The sequence below is a fragment of the Oryctolagus cuniculus genome, chromosome 14 (assembly GCF_964237555.1).
Source record: "Oryctolagus cuniculus chromosome 14, mOryCun1.1, whole genome shotgun sequence".
In the NCBI taxonomy this organism is placed as follows: Eukaryota; Metazoa; Chordata; class Mammalia; order Lagomorpha; family Leporidae; genus Oryctolagus; species Oryctolagus cuniculus.
The window spans coordinates 43270211-43290846 of record NC_091445.1 but is presented as its reverse complement, the minus strand read 5'-3'; the positions used below and the strand labels follow the sequence as shown (position 1 = coordinate 43290846).

General features: G+C 43.5%; 1 protein-coding gene across 6 annotated transcripts in view; it reads right to left on the bottom strand.

Moving 5' to 3' along the window:
- The window catches only part of TRIO (trio Rho guanine nucleotide exchange factor), a 373294-nt gene that overhangs the window by 350308 nt on the left and 2350 nt on the right, over positions 1–20636 (bottom strand). The window lies entirely within an intron of this gene.

The following is a 20636-nucleotide window of genomic DNA, read 5'->3' as shown; positions in this document are numbered from 1 at the left end:
AACTAGATCCTAAATCTCAAAGAAGAGCCCCTTCCACCCACATGGCAGACTTGGATGAAGTTCCAGACTACTGAATATGGCCTGGTCCAGCCCCAGTCATTGCAGTCATTTAGGGAAGGAACTAGTGGATGGAAGATCTCGAGATCTCTCTCTCTTTCTCTCTCTCTCTGCCTTTCAAATGCACATACCTGTGAGTACACACAAACATGCATATGCATGTACACACCTCCACTCCCCATCTGCAAGAACTCATTGTCTCCCTTTCTCCTTTCTATCCTCTCACAGATTTCTCCTGGAGAATACATTGCATCATAAAAATGTCTAGGCATCCAGGCCAAGTTTGTTGACTCAGCAGTCAATGCCTGCCATCAGCCCCCTACCACAGAAATGAAAGCGGGCCACTGCATTTGCGCATGGAGCCATCACTTGTTCATTCATTCGGCAAACATTTACAAGCACTGACTGTATGCTGGGCACTGGGTGCACAATATAAGTAAGATTAAGCCTCAATGTAAATTACAGCTCAAAAAAAATCAGGAAGAAATTACATTATGGTAGGACAACTGTGAGCCAAATCTATTTTTTAGGAATAATTACCAGGACCACCAAAATAAGAACCATCAGGTTTATTTGCTAAGCAAGTTTATCAGAATCATCACACATGCAAATTTTAAATTAGATATAACTGAGGTGAATTCAAGCAGAATGAGGTCAAGCAGAAAGAGAATCAGGAGATGCCATCAGGCAAAGAGGCAGCTGAGCAGAGACAGGAAAGGGAATGTGGAAGACTGGGCTTGGCCCAGGGGCCTGGGGCAGAGGGAAAAGAGGGCACCTCCCTGGTACCACTCTACTCGAAACTTCACACTAAAGTTATAGATCAAAGAACCCAAGAGCCTCTCCCCATATGACGTCTTCTAAAATCAAATTCTTATCTCTGACTGTCCCTTGCAATGGTGAACAATGGCCAAAAGTGGCACTGTTAAAGAAGAGACAAGAGAAATGCAGGAAAAGGGATGGAAGTCAGGTAGGGGTAGGAGGTTAAAATAGAAGGCCAGTTCATTTAGAAAAGAAAGCTGTTCGTTAATTCAGCAAATCTGGATTCAGTGCATGCACTCAAAGCAGCCCTCAGAGGTTCCATTCGGGTTGCCATCACTATCTCTGGAGGCTGGGAAACCCAGAAACTCAAGGTTAAGAAGGATCCACTAGAGGGTAGGTTTGGCGCAGTGGTTAAGACACCACCAGGGATGCCGGCATCCCAATAGCCCAGTGCCTAATTCAAGTCTGAATTCTGGGCACCTGGCTTCAGCCTGGCCCAGCCCCAACTGTTACAGGCATTTGAGAAGTAAACCAGTGGATGGAAGATCTCTGCCTTTCAAATAAGTAAATAAATAAATTGTAGGCTTCACAGTTAGAGTTAAAAACGCTCTGAAGGAGGGCTGTATGACTGCTATGTATAGGATTTTTAAGCCTGCTTCCAAGCAGATGGGGCTCTGTTTGGGAAGGGCTGGGCAAGTCACTCTCCAAAAGAGAGAGTCCCTTGGAGGGGTACACAGAAACACTGAACCTCAGAAAGAAAGATGGGTGTCAAGAGGAAGAATAAAAGAAAAACTTAGCTCCTGAGAATCTTAAAGGGGCAGCACGAGGTGGGAGGAGACTGCAAGGATCCCCATGTTTCCTTGACAGAGCCCTTCCTTCACTTAGCGGCAGGGCTCAGCTCCACAACCAGTGCACCCAAGGACCAACTGGAAAGGCACATCCGTTCTGCTGCCGTTGTGTGGTCCAGGCCCCTGCTTCTCACAGGCTTTATGTGCCTCTGGTGATTTTAAAATAACTCAATTGGCAAAAGGACCTATCTGCGAAAAACTGGACTTGACTTAAACATACAGACATTTCAATGAGGAAATTCTTCCCACAGAGGTCACTGACAAACAAGGGACTGATGGCGGGAAAAGACAGCGCATCCACACCAGCGGATTAGCTTAGACGGACAAAACTCTGTCAAAGGTAAAAGTTTATACTTCCCTACTGAGAATTAAGATCATGGACAGCTACCCCTGACTCTAAATCCAGGTGGCACCGTAGTCAGAAACAATCTCAGAAAAACAAGATCCTGGGCCTGGGCATAAGCGAGCCCTTCTGCTCTGGTACCACTAGGATTCTTGGGCAGATACTTCTGTCTTGCCTCACAACTAGCTCCTCCTCAAACCATGCATTTCAAAAATGGGCCAATTTCATCCCCATTCATTCCATCTGATATTTATCTACTTTGCTCCAAGACAGTGACCAGGAGATGGAGCCACTTTACTGTGTGGTGTGACATGCTCACCAAAGAACTTTTTATTAGATTTTTAAAATTAGACCAATAGGATTATCATTTCAGTAATTTGATGTGTTTCAAGTGCATGGCCACCCTGGCCACCTACAGAGTAAACAGTAAGCAACAGTTTGCATGTGTGTCTGAATTTTCCTGAACTCCAGTCAAGCTGCAGCACCTCGCAAGAGGCAATAACTGCCCTACAGTGTTTACCATCTTTAGCAGTTGTTCCTCACTACCAGGCCAGGCTAGAAGAGAAAAGAAAATATTGCAAAGAGGTATCCATATGGAAAATACCCTTTATCTTCATGATCTTATAATACTTTGTGAACAGGACTGGGCTTTGGCACAGCAGTCAAGACACCCTTGAGACATCTGTATCAGACTGCCTTGAATAAAGTTCCAGCTTCATTTCCAATTCCAGCTTCCTGCTCATGTGCACCCTGGGAGGAAAGAGGTGATAACTCAAGTATTTGGGGCTCTGCCTCCCAAGTGGGAGTCCTGGAAAGAATTCCCAGCTTCTAGCATCAGCCTGGCCTAGTCCCAACTCTTGCGGGCATTTTGGGGATTGAAGCAGCAAATGGAAGACCTCAGTGTTTCTCTCAGCAGATGAAAGATCCTCAATCTCTCTCTCCCTTCTCTCTGCCTTTCAAATAAAATAAAATAAAAATTTTAAATAATGTTTAAGTACTCCTTTGTGAGCAAAGCTGTGATCTCTCATTTCAATTGCTGTAAACCTTGTAGATAAAAGTTATCACAGATTGGTGTTACTAAAATAATACAAGAGAGCATGAAATCTGTAAGTAGAACTTAAAGAAAAAAAACAATTGTGGCATTATAACACAGTGGGTTGAACCACTGCTTGGGACTCCTGAATCCCTATCAGAGTGCCAGCTCCAGTCCTAGTTCCTCTGCTTCCTATGCCTGGGAGGCAGAATATGAAGGCCCAAGTACTTGGGTCCTTGCTATGCATGTGAGACTTGGATGAAGTTCTGGGCTCCTGGCTTTAGGCTGGTCCATCTCCAGGTGTTGTGGCATTTGGGTAGTGAATCAGAGGACTGAAGTGCCCTAGCTTGCTTTCTCTGTACCTCTGTCACTCTGAAATAAATAAATAGATCCTTCAATTGTTTTAAGTAACAAATTACATTTGGGTTCTAAGATAAAAGTTAAAAAAAAGGTCATTCTTAAAATATTTCAAATATTCTCCCCCTCCTTACTTAACCACCACCTTTTACTGTGTATGTGGCATTTATCATACCTACATATCTTACTGTATATGAACTCTGCCATCTTTACAGGTAACAGAACAAAGTAGGAACTGATATTTTCAGTGTTCTCAACTATCAGTATAAAAATATGGACTAGGAGAGTGTTAAAATTACATGCCATCTGCTCTGATAATTTACGATGTGATTTCTCTAATCTCCTTCAACACTACACAGCATCTCTATAGCAACACAGTAACTTCAAATGAGAATTTGGAGGGCCAATTGTGCCTTCAGTCTGTTCACATAGCAGAAGGCTCCTCAATGAGCCAGGACCTTCTCCATCACAAAGCACGTCCCCTTCCATAACTGGACTGTATCAATTTTCTCCATACCTCCAGATAAGAAAATGAATGAACTGCAGTTATCACACCTTACTCAACACTGGCCATAGTTCCATACTCTACAACTAACATGTGTGGTTTCTAAACTAGCTGTGCATCTGAATTACCAATAGGACCTTTGCAAACTACAGGTTCCAGGATCATATTCTACAGCAACTAAATCAGAATCTCTAGAAGATTCTATATTTAAAGCAATCACACACACACACACACAAACTTCCCAGGTGATTCTATCAGCCTAAGCTAAGCAACCACAGGCCTAAATCACAAATCACAAGCATTCACTGTGCTTCTTCTAATAGAAACTTGCACTGGGCCAGCGCTGGGTTGCAGGCCCCAGCAGCGGACACTCACAAGTGAAGGAATAATTTCAACTCAAAGGAGACAGTACTAGAATCCAGTTCTACCCACAGTGCCAGAAATGTGTCTGGTGCTCCTGAATGTCCCTGGTTACAAAGCACCAACCTAGACCATGCAAACTAAAAGAGGCAATTCAGTGGTAAAAAGGGATGAACAGGGAAAGAGAACTCAGAATGATTCTGTCTCTGGCTTCACTGAAATCTTCACCGTAACAGCAGAAATAGCACACGTATTGATAAGTGACATGTGATAAATGGGAACGGATACACTGTCTTTTCAAGAACATCTCAAAATTCAGATGAACTTCATTTTATTTTCACCTTGAAGACAATTTCAACCTGGGTAGTTGATCACTTCTGATAACTTTAATTTCTATACTATTCCCTAACACATTTTTAATAGAGGCCAGAGGAGAATCTGCCTAACCATCTTGCCTCTTTAGACCATGAACTCCCATTGGATGTGGTATTATTTGTGTCCTCGCTTGCTGCATGGCACCTGGCATATTGACTTGGCTCAAGGGATAAACAACTCATTCATCACACAGTGTCATGTATATTAAATAATGCCCATAAAGTCCTTTGAAGATGAAAACTACTTCAAGCGCTAATTCTGAGCCATAAAGATGAGTATAAAGATGACAGACCAAACATCATAAAAAAAGGTCACCACACAGCAGGAGGCACTACCCTCAGAGGCTCAAGTCCCTTTGCAGACATTCTATACAGAAGGCAAACCCCAGCCTGCTTCACATGTGTTTAATGTACATAATCAGGGAAGAAGGTTTCAAAATGCTGCAAAACACAAAGTCTTCAGCAGTTCATTTCTTTCAGGGACTATATTCAAAAGTAATTTCAAAGCCAAACAAATTTGTCTTCCTCTTGAGGTGTCTTCTTTCAAGTGAAGCTAAAATACTTGCTATGAAGTGTCAACTCAGTTCTAAAACAGGCATAGTTGGGGTCAGCGGTATGGCATAGCAGGTAAAGCTGCCGCTTGCAGTGCCGGGATCCCATATGGGCGCCAGGCTGCTCCATTTCCAATCCAGCTCTCTGCTATGGCCTGGGAAAGCAGCAGAAGATGGCCCAACGCCTTCTGCCCCTGCACCCACGTGGGAGACCTGGAGGAAGCTCCTGGCTCCTGGATCGGCACAGCTCCGTCCATTGCGGCCAATTGGAGAGTGAACCAATGGATGGAAGACCTCTCTCTCTCTCTCTCTCTCCCTCTCCCTCTCCTTCTCTATGTAACTCTTTCAAATAAATAAATAAATCTTAAAAAAAATTTTAAAAAGAGAGGCACAGTGAAAATCCTTGCAAATCAGTGTATGTGGTACGAAATTAATAGCTCCTGTTTTTTAGTCTAACAATGTACTGTATGTCTCAGTACCCATATTCTAGTGAGTAAAGGTGCCTCCAATAGTCAGGAATACAAAACCTAACATAGCAGGAAAATACTGGCTACAATTTGTAATATATAAGATCATTTTCAGCAGGATCTAGACAGAAAGCTGCCTCTCCCTTCAACTTCCCAGAATGCTCATTAAAAAAACTAAATCATCATCAGTTTCAACTTTCTCAGCTATGCCCTTCACTATCCCAAAATATCCCACGAGTTCTGAAACAGTCTGTAAAGAAGCAAAGTCCTGCCTTTTCCTTTTGACTAACACTTCCTAAAAAGTTAACACCCAAGGGACAGTGTTTGGCATGGTGGCTGAACCCATGTCCCTATCAGAATGCCTAGATCCAAGTCCTGCTGTGGCTCCTGACACCGGTTTCCTGCTAATGCACATCCTGGAAGGCAGCAGTCATGGCTTAAGTAGGTGGGGTCCTTACCAACCAAATGTGAGACCTGGATTGAATTTTCTGGCTCCTGATTTCAGCCTGACCTAGCCCTGGCTGTTGCAGACATTTGGGGAGTAAACCAACAGATAGAAGATATGCTTCTCAAATAAATAAAAAGCATGTTAATAAAAATTAAAAAGTTAATCCAAGGTGTCCTACAAAATTTCCTAATATGCCATCAGATCACAACTGAAGCCTGATTAGATCTTATCCACAATCCCTTCTTCAAGTAAAAACTATTTCATTATTATCCTCTGATACCAAAAACACAGACATAGAAAACTCCCAAAGTAGAGTGAAACACCTCAGTATGTGATACTTGTCAGGTAGAAGAAACCATCAGCAAACTCCTACTTCCAGTCAGGCTCTGAGTAGCCTTTATTGAAGCACCAGTGAGTGTGGTCAGTCAAGCATCTGTCCCTAACAGCCACTGGGTCAGTAGCAAGGCCTGGCTTCGATGTAGCCCAGCTCTGGCCATTGTGGCCATTTGCAGAGTGAACCAGAGAATGGAAGATATCTCTCTCTCTCCCCTCCCCCTTCTATATATAACTCTGCATTTCACATAAAATAAATAAATCTTAAAAAAAAAAAAAAAAAACTCTGAGCTCCATTTCTTTGAGGTATAAAACTGCAGTATCACTGCCTACCTTGTAGGTGCAGTGGAAACCAAGCAGCTGGTACACAGTAAGCACTAAATAACGGAAGCAACTGAATAATCTGGAATGTACTACAAATCTAGCCATGACGATTTTCTCCTTTTTTTATTGATATGCAACTTCACACTACAAATTCACTCCCTTTCAAGGATGTAAAATTCAATGATTTTACTATCTTTTCAAAGTTGTGCAACCATCACCAATATCTTAATTCCAGAACACATCCATTACCCCAAAAGCTTTCCCAAACATAGCTGACCCATTAGCAATCATTCCCACTCCCCTGAGTCATGACTCTCCAAATTTTCTAAATGTCAAAAGCCTTCCCTCTTAGAACATTAACAAATGAATTATGATTCTTCTTTCTTGCTAAAATGCCTAGTAGTAGGAAGGGCTTCTAGAATTACAGAGACCAAACTTTCCAGAACACAATCAGGTAACTATGAGAACACTTATGCAAAGCACAGAACACAACACGAAACTGAGACTGTCTCCACAAATCAGGTTTCATGTCATCACTTAATGCAGAAAAACAGAGAATGGCAAATACTTTGCCAGTAACGTGAGATCTCATCCACTGTTGCATGATTTCTGGAACTAAGTGCACACACTCACACACACAAACACTCTTCCCAGAAATGCCGTACTGAAGCATAAACATAGCTGCATTACATTTACTGCAGGTGGTTTCTGGGAAGAAATACTTAGTCAATGAAGGGTAGCAAGCAACACTCTTTCAAGTCATGAGTCATGACTTACTCCCAACATATGAACTTGGCTTCTTTCCCTCCCTGCTCAAAGAATGTACTGGATTCCTGAGAGGAGCTTGGGCCCAGCCCATCATCATGGATCACACACCCATGTTCATCCAGGTCTTACCTGCAGATACCTTGTTCTTATTAGCTCAACACCTTCTTTTGTATTGCTTCTCTTTAGCAATTAATAAGTTGAGATGAAGATGATAAACCTGCCTTTCCCACAACAAGTGTCATTCTCATAAACAGTCTCTATTAGAAATTAATCTGCCATCTCTCTTCTGGCAACTCCCTGTTTTTCAGTTTTGTGCTTCAACACCAGCAGAAAGTAAGCTGTTGAAGGAGTCTGGCAGCTCTTTTCTTAAACATGCCTCTGGGGAGTGCAGAGCATGACTTCATCTGTTTTGTTTGGATGACTAACTGACAAGGCCCTGAGCTGAACAGAAGCTGACCACTAACTGCTGATCTGAACAGTTTAAACTTGAAGATGGAGGTTAGCATTCTGAAAGTACTTTCTGAATATTCAATAACTGTGTCAAGAGGTAAAGATGTTGAACATAAAGAAAGCCAGATTTTTCACTGTCAGAGAAGAGAATTACAAACCTGGAAAGAAGACTGAAACTGAAGGCATGGGCATAAACACATGGCTTTTATTGAACTAGACAGGTGCAGAATGTGATCAATCTGTGTACACATGTGTAATCCTTGTATACACGCATGCATGTACACATACACACATGCATTTCCCAGCTTTCTCCACTGTGACAGTCTAGAAGCAGCAATAGCTCTGTAGTAATGAACACACCTAGTTCACAGATTGTGTGTCAAAATACTGTTCTCTTCTAAAATGAACCAGAGAAATAAATGGCTGATCCCAGAGCTGGGTCAAATCAAAGAGAGGAAATGGGAAGAGAAAAAGGAAGAAGGGAAGGAGATAGGTCACAAAAGATAAAGGAGCCAGCATGAAGGGATCCACCACCTCCACCTCCAGTCAAACCTAAGATCATTTTGAAGTAGGCAGACATACAGGTTAAAATTGATCAGATTTGTGAACTGGAAGACCACGCCCCCGTGTGACCTCATGCTCCTACCTGATGCCTTTGCCACGCCCCTGTGTGGCCTCATTCCCCTACCTGGCCACACCGGGGTGCCCACCAGCCAATCAGGTTAATTAACCACTCCCCTTTGAAGTGGGTTAAAAACTTAGGGCACAATGTGCCTGAGCTCTGCTCTTCTTCCCTGGCCTCTTGCCAGGACAAGGCTTGCTATAGCCCTGTGCCTCCAGGGTGCATGGCCTTTGGGCCATGTGCTCTAGGCTTCCTGGCCTAGATGCTGTTCCACTTGGCTGGTTCCTGGTGCTTGGTATGAACCCCTATTCACCTCTCTCCCCCCAAATAAGCTCTCACCCTTCTATGCATCTTTCTCACTAAATAAAAGCTTAAAACGTACCATGCTGCCTCGTTTATCTGTGCCGGTATTTAGAATTCTTCTCTAAATATTAGGCAAGAACCCTCTTGGGCTTATTAATATCGGGGATTTAGTAATAAGCCCGTGGTGAAATCATAAGGCACCCCAAATTCCAGTAGCGCATGTGGCACCCCGGATAGCATTTCTATGGAACTTTAAGGGGCCACATTTCAAGGTAAATTTTAGAGGGTCTTGTTCAATTTCATCGCATCAAACAAAATAATGATAGCAAGGAATTTTAACTCACTGCATAAAACAGGGAACCAAGAGGACTTACACATACAAATAAATAAACTGAGAAGGAAAAGCTCCTCCTTCAATAGAAAGCCACCTAAAAAAAAAAATGGAAGAAAGAAATTAGGAAAGTCACAATTAATGTGATTAAGGTACAGATCATCAGTGAATGCTACAAACAGCAAATGAAAGGATGGAGAAAGAGGACTTTACAAAACCTCAAACTGTCTCCCCACAAAACCCTAATTACAGAGACAAATACAGTGCAGACTGATAGTCACTACCTGAACCAACTGATCTGAGGATCACTGCAGTGGTTGGCAGGCATCACACATTCCCAGATGCAATGCTCATAGAGGACACTGCCCTCTGCCAAAATCTAATTGTGAGGAATCATGGAACTGAGGGCTAGTCTTCAAAATAACTGCCCTGTGACCTTCAAAAATCCCAATGTTAACAAGGGAGACAGGCTACAGAGATGTTCCAAATTAAAGGAAACCAGAGACACAAAAATGAAATGCAATATTGGTCCTGAATGGGATCCTGGATAATTTTTTAATTGCCGAAAAGGACATTTTTGGGACATTTGGGGAAATTTTATTAAAGACAGTGGATTTATATAATGATATTATATCAAAAGTAATTTCCTGATCTTGATTATTATGTAAAAGCATATCCTGGCTCTTAGAAAATACATACTGAACCATTTAGAGGTAAAGACCATCATCACATCTGCAACTCACTCACAAATGATTCAGATAAAAAATAATATGTACACTGCATCTATATTCAGAAAGAGTGACAGGAAGACAAAGCAACATAGTGAAATAGAAACAAGCAGAGATCTAGTCTGTGTTTCTGCTTGAGTTATGACTTCTGGTTTCCAAAATAAAGTCTTTCCCTTCCAAAAAACAAGCAAATAAAATTATTTAAATGTAGTCAACAATGAGGACATGAACCAATAGCGGAACACTGAGTAAAATGACAATTCACCTAGGCTGATATGAATCTGAGTTTTGTACTATGTTTATTTGTTTAAAAAAAAAAAAAAAGGGGGGCCGACTCAAAACAGGTAAAGCCGCCACCTGCAGTGCCACTGGCATCCCGTATGAGCACTGGTTTGAGTCCTGGCTGATCCAGCTTCCTGCTAATGTACCTGGGAATGCAGCAGAAGATGGCTCAAGTTTATGGGCCCTTGCACCCACATGGGAGACCTGGAAGAAGTTCCAGCTCCTAGCTTCAGATCAGCTCAGCTCCAGCCATTGAAGCCATTTGGGGAGTGAATCAGCAGATGGAAGACCAACCTCTCTCTTTCTCTCTCTCTCTCTCTGCCTCTGTAACTCTGCCTTTCAAATAAATAAATAAATCTTACCCAAAAAAAAAAAAAAAAAAAAAAGACAAAGCAACCCATAACTGTACATCAAATGCCAGGCCAATTCTGCTTTTTTTTTTTTTTTTTTTTAATTTTAAACAGTTTCAAAAAAAAAAAAGTAAACAAAAATCAAAGAACCTGAAACCAAGAAAAATGGAAACCTCTAAGTTTTTACAGGGCCTTATATACCTTCTGGTTAGATAATGTTTGCCCTCAAGCAACCAGCATGTCAATCATCCTCTAACTGAAATACTAAGACTTCCGGCAAATGTGGAGTCACACAGACACACAGAACAACAAAAACATGTCCCCAGTGTAGAAACGATGCAGGGGAACTAACGCTTAGATGCTGTATGTGGTATAAACTTAAGCAAGCACCCCATAAAATCGGCTATCAATTGTGAAGGGAACCAGACCCCACAAACAGAAAAGTCCAGAATGCATGCCTCAGTTATTTCACAAAAAAAGTACAGTGGGAAGTAACCCTGCTCTCAACCAAGTAAAGCATCACATTACCCCCTGCACATTTTGATGAACATCAATAGCAACAACAAGAATATCTGCAACAAGGCAGCTATAAAGAGTTCTGTACCCCTTTAAAAAAAAAAAAAAAAACAATTCCCAAAAAAGCATCTCAAAAGCCTCCTGCAATCTCACTCCCCAGGCCTATTCTTTCCTTTGTGAGGGAGGAAGACTGGGAATGGTTACAATGTCACACAAAGCAGAGGGTTGACCCAGCTCCCCTGGTGGCTAACCACGCCCACCCTGTCCACACTGCCACCCCACCCCTAAATTACCACCCCAGCACCGAAGTCCAAGTCCAGGCAGCCAAGAAAACAGAGGACCCACATTTCAGCCAGGATGTCTCCCCAGGCTATGAGGCAGCTTCCAGCCAGTAAATCTCAACATAGCCAACACACCTCAACTGGAAAGCTGGGGCTACTAGAGTTATTTATGTAAAAAGCAACACCAATTTTAAGTAGGTGAGAAGAGGAAAGGAACAGAAACTAAATTACAGGGCCCAAACCAAAAGAAGAAAAATACTTGGTCTATGCTGGAATCTTTCACTCAACTTTTATTTGGTGTGAGACTTGTAAATTATAGCTTTGATTCTCCACACACAAGGACATACACATTCAGTTTAGACTTTAAAATGACAATGCAGAATCTTGTGGATGCTGTAAAGAGAAGAGAGCCACTTCTATTCTCTCCCTCCACTAGGGAGGTAAAGGCCCGGACAGCTTTGTGACTGGACAGCACTTGGTGTAAAGTCCAGCCCTTAAAGAGCACACTAAGGCAGGTCATTTACCCTCAGTGAGAACTGACACTGACATCCTCATGTGTCACGAAAGAGCATCATCCACCTGCTGATGGGTATTTGCATCCATAAAAGTATACAACAGGGTCCAGGAGGAAAATGCCAGCGGCGGCAGCTGGGTCCAGGGTTTCTAGACTTTTAGGTCAGTCCCACCTGCGCCCACGGCGAGGAGGGATCAGCTCACAGAGGGAAGGCCCTCACTTGCTTCCTCACACTCCCTGGCATGGGCGAGAGCATGCTAAATGTCTACCTGAAGTCGTACCACGAAAGGCACAAGAGACCCAAGGGACCCAAGTTCATAGCCTACCCCCATCTCCACTTCAGGTCCAAGCCTTTTCCATGGGTAAATGGAAATATACTCTATTCCATAACCCTCATGTGAATCTACTTCCAACTGCCTATGAAGATGAATAATGAGAACCTGGACCCTTATAGCCACTGGGGACCACAGCTCTGGTTTGGACCACCACTCAACAAGCAGACCAGAAAGGTGTCTGGGACCTTAAGCTCACCTTCCTTACTTGTATCAAATGATGACCATTATACTGATCTTCCATCTCTTTGCTTAAGGCAGGAGATGGCTTAAATAAATAATTTAAACTAAACAAACAAAAAAGGTATATAACACACCTTGCACAGTACCTGGTAGCCACCGGCACTTGAATGGTGGTAACCAGTGGTGGCAGTAGTCTGAGTAATAATTGTGAGAAAGATTTTTCTAGACTTCCTTAAGAGGATGGCATTAATGGCTTTTGGAGAAAAGGAAGTAAAGATACTGTATCCTCCTATGAACCACAAGCAGGTTACTGCCTCTGGACGCACTCATTTCTCAGGAGATCTACAGGTTTACACCCCAGTTCTGCATGGGCCCAAACACGGAAGTTTCCAGCTCTTTGGTTCAGGACCTAGGTCCCATCTCCCAAACAGGCTCAAGTCTACTACGAAATCAGCAACCAGCAGAGTTGAAATTGGACCTAAAAATGCCAAGACATATGGAAAAAATGCCCAACAATCAATCAAGCAAATTTTGCGATTAAATGCTGGGAAACAAAGACACCAACAACTAACAAAATGCTGGATTTAAATGACTACAATGAGGCCTCTCCATGGGGAGCAGCAATTTATCAAGGTATACTGATCTGAACTGACACAGGGTAGAGGTATGACCTGAAAACCAACAAATTAACATGATTCTGCAGGCTCCTGGACCCAAGATATATTAGGAAAGTTGCAACAAAATTGAGACAAAGGCATAAAGACACTAAAATCAAAATACGAGACATATCCTGCACAAGCTATATTTCCGAGCAATCAGTGCTCCCTCCTGGCATGCCAGCCACCATCATGTGGGACGCAAAAGGAAAGTGAGTGCTGAAAAAAATTTCTCATAGTCATAAACTTATATTTCTAAAATGTTACCTACACACAAGAAAAACCTATTTGTTTAGCATGCGATTAATGAAGGAATTATTCCAGTTATTTGGATGTCAAAATACAGGTGATTCAAGCTTTAGAGATTTTATTGGGTAAGGGAGACAGGGTTAAGTGAAAGTATTTATAACACTCTAATCAAAGTGTTGTTTCCCAATACCTGTGTGGGAGCTTCTGAATAAATATTACAGAAATTGTATTTTATGGCCCTTATCAGTTCAGCTATCCAAAAACAATTTTAAAAAAACAATAAGCCGGCGCCGTGGCTCAATAGGCTAATCCTCCACCTTGCGGCGCCGGCACACCGGGTTCTAGTCCCGGTTGGGGCGCCGGATTCTGTCCCGGTTGCCCCTCTTCCAGGCCAGCTCTCTGCTATGGCCAGGGAGTGCAGTGGAGGATGGCCCAGGTGCTTGGGCCCTGCACCCCATGGGAGACCAGGAAAAGCACCTGGCTCCTGGCTCCTGCCAGGATCAGCGCGGTGCGCCGGCTGCAGCGGCGGCCATTGGAGGGTGAACCAGCGGCAAAGGAAGACCTTTCTCTCTCTCTGTCTCTCTCTCTCACTGTCCACTCTGCCTGTCAAAAAAAAAAAAAAAAAAAAAAAAAAAAAAAAAAAAAAAAAAAAAACAATAAATGTTTTATGTATTCCTTCAGATCCTAGCACATCTGATAAATAAGGAAAAACTTTCAGAATCCATTTGACCCAGCAGCACCCTCACGAGCTTCAGCGGAACAGCAGCAAAGAAAGGAATCTGTGACCATGGAGATAATGTCAAATGGACATGAGAAATGAAATCAAAGAAAACAATTTTCATATACACACATACACAGTTCTCACCAACACCTTGGACAATTCATATGCATTATTTTCAAATTACAATTAAAACATTTTTCTCTAAGATATATCACTTTACATGTTACTTCATATATACTAGGGAATATTAGCTCTTCTAATATAGATTTCAGATATTAGTCTCCGATATGGCTATTTCTTCTTGCACTAAACTACCTACTCCACCGAATTCCAAAGTGGGTTATTTTATGATTGTTCCAAGATACATACTCATACATACACACACACACACACACCCCACAAACCCTGTCTGAAATATTGAGGTTTCTACATTTATGTGAAATGTTTCTCTCAAGCTGAAGAAGAGTTTATTTTATGGTTATGAGTCTTAAATAGGGAGGAGACTAATACCTTACAAACTAATTCATGAGTCCTCAACATATGTTAAGGTCTAGGAGCTGAGGGCAAATGACCACCACTACCACTACCACCCAGCCCCTGCAACTAATGCAGGAACCACTCCTCCCACCAAATGAAGCGTAGCCCTGGAAATTCCTCGTTTAACACCAGGACTGTTGAGCCACTGCAGAACCAGAGCATGTGCGCTTTTCATTTTCTATTTGGACAGCAGCAAAAATCACTGAAATGGGATATTTTGCAGCAGAAAAAAATGGTGACTGTCCATGCCGAATGAGTGTTTTAACTCAGTGGACTTGACTTACGCACCCAATGAACTGCCAAGGGAACACTTTTCACAGAATCACAGGGAGAGATTTTATTTGCCCTTATCTGTCTTAGGGTTCCCCTAGAGTAGCCTTAGCAGTTATAGGAGGCTTAGACCTCATAGTGCAGACTGAGCAACTATTACTCTCTCCCAAATCCACAAAAAAATCTTTCCAAAATGACTCAATTTTGTTACAGTTTACTTGGAGAAACAACTTACACTGGCTTCGGTTTCTGTAGGTATTTTGTTTTTATTTGAATTTCTCCGATTAGTAGTGTGGCTGAGTATTCTGTTGGCCATTCACACTTCTCTGATTGTCTGCTTGCCTATTTTTCTTGCTAATTTGAGAAAGGCTTTTGTTAACTGTGCATATATGTAACTCTTTGTAAGAATGATTTTCTTCCAGTTTGTTATCAGCCTTTTTTAATATTGTATTTTAAAGTAACTACAGTTAACTGTTGTGGTTTTTTGATTTGTGTCTATGTGTGTGTATAGGTCTATGAACTTTAACATCTGTAACCGGCACCACAACCAGGACACAAAATAACTCCATGGTCCCCCATCTCCTCTTCCCATTATCCCTCTGTGGTCACATTCCCCATCCCAACTCCAGGAGACCAGCCACGGATCTGTTACTACAGCTGTACCTTTTTGTGAATGTCACACATCACATAGAAATGGAACTATGCAATAGATAGCCTTTTGAGACTGCTGTCATGGATGTACTACAATTTACCTGCTCACACCTTTGTTGTTTTAGTGCTAAGAGCAGTCAGGTAAGGAGACAGATGGCAAAGGGCCCCAGCCTTTCCTAGCAGCAGGGCCATGATGGAACAGCACAGCAGACAGGTCTCTGCTGCAACTGAGGGAGGACAGCCATTCCAGAAATCCTCTTAAATGGGAAAACATGTGCGATTCATACCTATCCATAAGAGGGCCACATACCAAGGAAACAAGCCTGATAAACTCCCATGGACAGTGCTAAATTAATGCACCACAGACCTAGAACATAGTCTTTGTGTTGGCTAACTTTCATGCAATGTTCTGGTATCAATCAATGGCTAAAATGTGTTCATTTATGACAATGCCCAAAATGATGCTTCCCCAACACCAGGTTTGCTCTATTCCCTCACCTTCACCAGCAAGAACAGACACGTGGCTCACTAAAATAAAAATAAGAATCTAAAACTCAAGTACATTTATCATCAAAAGCAGGTGTTACATTTCCATAGCACACCTGCCATCAGACCAAATAGGCGGCTCACTACCAAGGCGTCCCAGGTGCCCCAGGGAGAAACCTCAGGAACCCTCCCACTCCTGCAGCTCAACTCCCCCCACCTCTGCACATACTTTGTATCCCTCACTGACAGATAATTTTTCCCAGGGGACAAGTGGTTGTTAAAAGTTGGGTTTCAAGGGACTTCCTTACAAGGAGAAGAAACAAAAAAGAGGAAATTAAAGTAACAACACAACTATTCAGTAAGGAAATTGTTTCCATTGGTGAATAAGAAGTGAAAACCAGTAATCAGGCACTTACTAACCATTAAATGTGAAAGCAAGATTTCCAATAAACAAGCATGTCTGTCTGTGAGGCTTAATATCCACAACAAGCTAGGAGACCACACTGGGAAGACCAGACAGAAATCCCCACTTCTTTTAAATTCCGGAGGCTAGACCCTGGGGTGAGTGAGGAGCCCTAGTCAGTACTGGAGGCACAGGGCAGGGGAGCAAGAAGGCCTCCCAGGGCCTTTTCCACTCCTGTGTGCTCCTTGTCCCCCAGTTCAGAGGTTCAGCAGGGAGCATTCCCAGAACGGCTCCAGCTGAATGACACTGCTGTCAGAAATGCGAGGGTCACTGAGAAGTCTCCCAGGGCCTGCTCATTCCCTTTCCCACCGCCCTGCTGAGGAGCTGTCAACAGAATCTGGAACAGGACCAGAGAGCTCTGTGGCTGCACCATGTACACCTGCTTATACCTTGCTCCCATTGCGGCCCCATCAGCTTAAATGGGGGTGAGAAGATAAGGAACACAGCATATCCATGCAGAATCACCCCTAACAGTTCACCTAAGCCTACGGGACCAGAAACTTGGAAGAGGAAGAAATGAGGGAAAAGTGGTCAGTATAGACCACTGCCTTCCACCAGAGACCAGTTGACAGTCACTAAACCCACTGCCCCACTTCCATGCAGTAGCTACCACCTCCTGCCAATGGCACTATTAAAAATGTGTCAAGACAATGCACTTAAGGAAATCAAACCTAATTCATTATAGAACTGAGGAGAGAGTGGTGATGGAACTTCTTTTTATAGTAAAGCACAGCTCATTCACATCAACACAAGTGATTTTACACGCGGTCAAGTGTGGCTGTTGATTAGGAGTTTGACTTTTCTCTGGAATTCTGCCAAGGATGTGAGATTAAAACTTACTTTCTCAGAGGAGTCATCAAATAGATATCAGATATAACCTATTTTGATTATAAAGCTCCAAAACATCTTTCACTTTCAGTTATGAACAGATCCCAAATCTATCACATTTAAAATGCCTAAAAAGACCATCCTAATGACATATTGTTAACATCCATTTCAAGAACATATCTAAAACATGCTCCATTTTGAACCCCAGCACTGACCTCATTTAAATCCTGGGTTAGTTATTTAAAGAGTTAAAATAGCCTCATACAAATCTCCATTTGAGTCCCAGATTGCTAAGCTGCAAAAAGGAAAATACAATATCCTACATCAGTCAAGACAGTTTACAATGATTACTTTCCTATTATTCTTTGGTTTTTTGAATGTCACTTACAGGAGTTGTTTGAGAAATCTGGCTTTTCTCTAAAACTGAGTGTGACTGTACCACCTAAGAAGGAGAAGCCTACATTCACCAACAAACCACATTTTCTCCAGCCTCCCTTTTCAAAATACCAAAGGTAATGAAGACACACCTCACAGCCATTATTATTGGTATTCACAATGTCCAGAGCCGCCAGGTCCCGACTGCAACAGATACAGATAGCATGGTGAGCTTGGGGGCCCACGCCTAAGTCGTATGGAAACACAAACAGCAAGAAAAGCTCCCCTTGCACTCCAGGTGGAAAGCCTCACATCAACACATAGGAAGGTCCCAAGCCGCTCCCTCACCAAGCAACAGACTCCATGTTCTTCAACATTGCTTGGAAAGAGAGGGGCTTGTGGCCACGAGTCCAGAACGAGATTTAATGACGAAAGAAACCCAGCATGGCAGATCATGGCTCCGGAACAAGCATAAACCTTTATTCTCCACATTCATTTAACGCCAACCTAACGCATGCCAGGCAGGTTAAAAATAATGCATTTATGTAAGCACCCCTCCCCCCACATGGCTGCAAGGTTAAATAGGGAGCTCTGAAAGAACGATTTATTGCCACAAGAACAGGGCCCCAAAATAGATTGGCAATAAAAGTGATTGGTCCCAGTGGGGCTGAGAACTAATGTAAGCAACATCCTGGCCATGAGAGTCATCTGAGAAAGAGCATCCAGGGCAAGCTTCCTGGCCCTGACCCCACCTCTACCTGGGTCCCATTCCAGGGGTGGGGTGGGGGGGTGAGGATGGGGGGGTAAGTAATGGAACCTCCCTAGAAATCTGATTCCTCATCCATAAAACTGAGAAAACTGGACTAGCTCATTTCTGTGATTCTCCCTTTTTTCTCCTTTGGCTTTGAAAACTAGAAATTTACTTTCTCTTTTCCAGTGCTGAGCTCTGTACAAAGGAGAAAAGTGAAGTCTAAAATTCACTAACACTTGCAGAAAAAATCTCTTAGCTGCCCTTTAACACACAGTCACACACATTTCAATTCCAGCCACTTGAACACAAATTGGCCTGCCTGCTATGCTCCAGGTCTGTATATGGGTGTTCAGGATCATCGAAATGAATAGGGAGCTTCTGTGCAGAGGTCCTGGGGGAAAATGAGACAACAGCATACAGGGTGAGACCTTGAGCAAGGTGGACACCGCAGAGCCCTCAGAAGGGCAGCCATGGCTCCGGAGCCCTAACCTATTCAAAGAAAAGTGGGGAGGCCGGCGCCGCGGCTCACTAGGCTAATCCTCCGCCTAGCGGCGCCGGCACACCAGGTTCTAGTCCCGGTCGGGGCGCCGGATTCTGTCCCGGTTGCCCCTCTTCCAGGCCAGCCCTCTGCTGTGGCCAGGGAGTGCAGTGGAGGATGGCCCAGGTGCTTGGGCCCTGCACCCCATGGGAGACCAGGAAAAGCACCTGGCTCCTGGCTCCTGCCATCGGATCAGCGCGGTGCGCCGGCCGCAGTGCGCCGGCCGCGGCGGCCATTGGAGGGTGAACCAACGGCAAAGGAAGACCTTTCTCTCTGTCTCTCTCTCTCTCACTGTCCACTCTGCCTGTCAAAAAAAAAAAAAAAAGAAAAGTGGGGAATAAAGTGCAGAGTGAAAGGGAAGTATTCCCCAGTACCATCTACCTTCTTGACCCCTCTCCAGGGAAGGTGTTCAGTCCCCAGCGACCAACTCCAAACCTTGGCAAGGGGCAGTGCCTCTCCTTGAACACCTGCAGTAATGGAGAAATCCACAGCAGCTCATTCTACTTCTGAACTGCTGTAATTGCTAAAAAGTTTTAACAAGCCAAATTTTTTTTTCCTTTCATTCAACCATGGGTACCAGTTTTCAACCTGTGGCTATGAACATAAAGTTGATTACAGAAGCCATGAGAAGGATAACAAGAAGAAAATAAGACAGACAAGCAAACATGGTGTCAGAGCTGAGAAGAGAAAGAAAACCATCAAAAAGCCTTTGTCTATGTCATCTTAGTTTAAAAACACTCCGGAAAAATGTTTACACCCTGATCAAAGAGAACCTATTTTCCACATTTCCACATCTTAGAAAAGACTGTAGGACAGATTTGGTTGCTTCATTCTCCTCAGCCATCACATTCAATCTAAAGTGCCCAGGAGGGTCCCTTTGGTTGCTTCCCTCACAGATGAACTCCCCACCCAGGGTCCCCCTGATTGATTGGTCCTGACTGTGCAAACCCCTCCCCACCACACCCCACCAAGGGAAAAGCCCCTCTCCACCCTCTGCTAGATACCACTGGCCTAGATGCTAGAAGCAAGATCTAGGACAGGAATTCAGAGCAGTGGAAAAAAAATTAAGATATATTTGAAAGAGTGACAGAGAGAGCAGAGGCAGAGTGAGAACTTCCATCCACTTGTTCGCTCCCCAAATACCCTCCAACAGTTGCACCTGGACCAGGCCAAACTCAGGAGCCAGGAAAGCCAAATGGGTATCCCAGGTGGGTGTCAGGAACCCAAGTACTTGAGCCATCAGCACTTCTTTCCCAGGTCCATCAGCAAGAAGCTGGATCAAAAGTGCAGGGTGGCTGGGCCTCGATCAGCACTCTGACAGGGGATGCAGGTGTCTGGGCAGTGGTTGAACCCTCTGTGCCCCAAGCCCATCCCAGGAGAAGCACTTTTAAAAGAGATTCCATTCTATCCCTGGGATGGGCCGCTGCAACTGATCCTACCAAAAACCTGGCTGCCCCACTCCTGGTTCCAAATCAAACAACTAAAGGGGAAGTCTGTGAAGTCAGCACCAAGCCAGGGAGCAGCATTACCTGGTTCTGCCTCAAACTGAACGCTAACAGGAGCCTGGGCGGACAGGTACAGCCAGGCCTAGGCAAAGAAAGAGCAAATGCTAACCCCTCAAGAGCCGCTAGACAGGGAACAAGTTTTCTGTGCCAGTCCAGTTCGACCTGATGTCTTCTGGGGCGCTTGGCA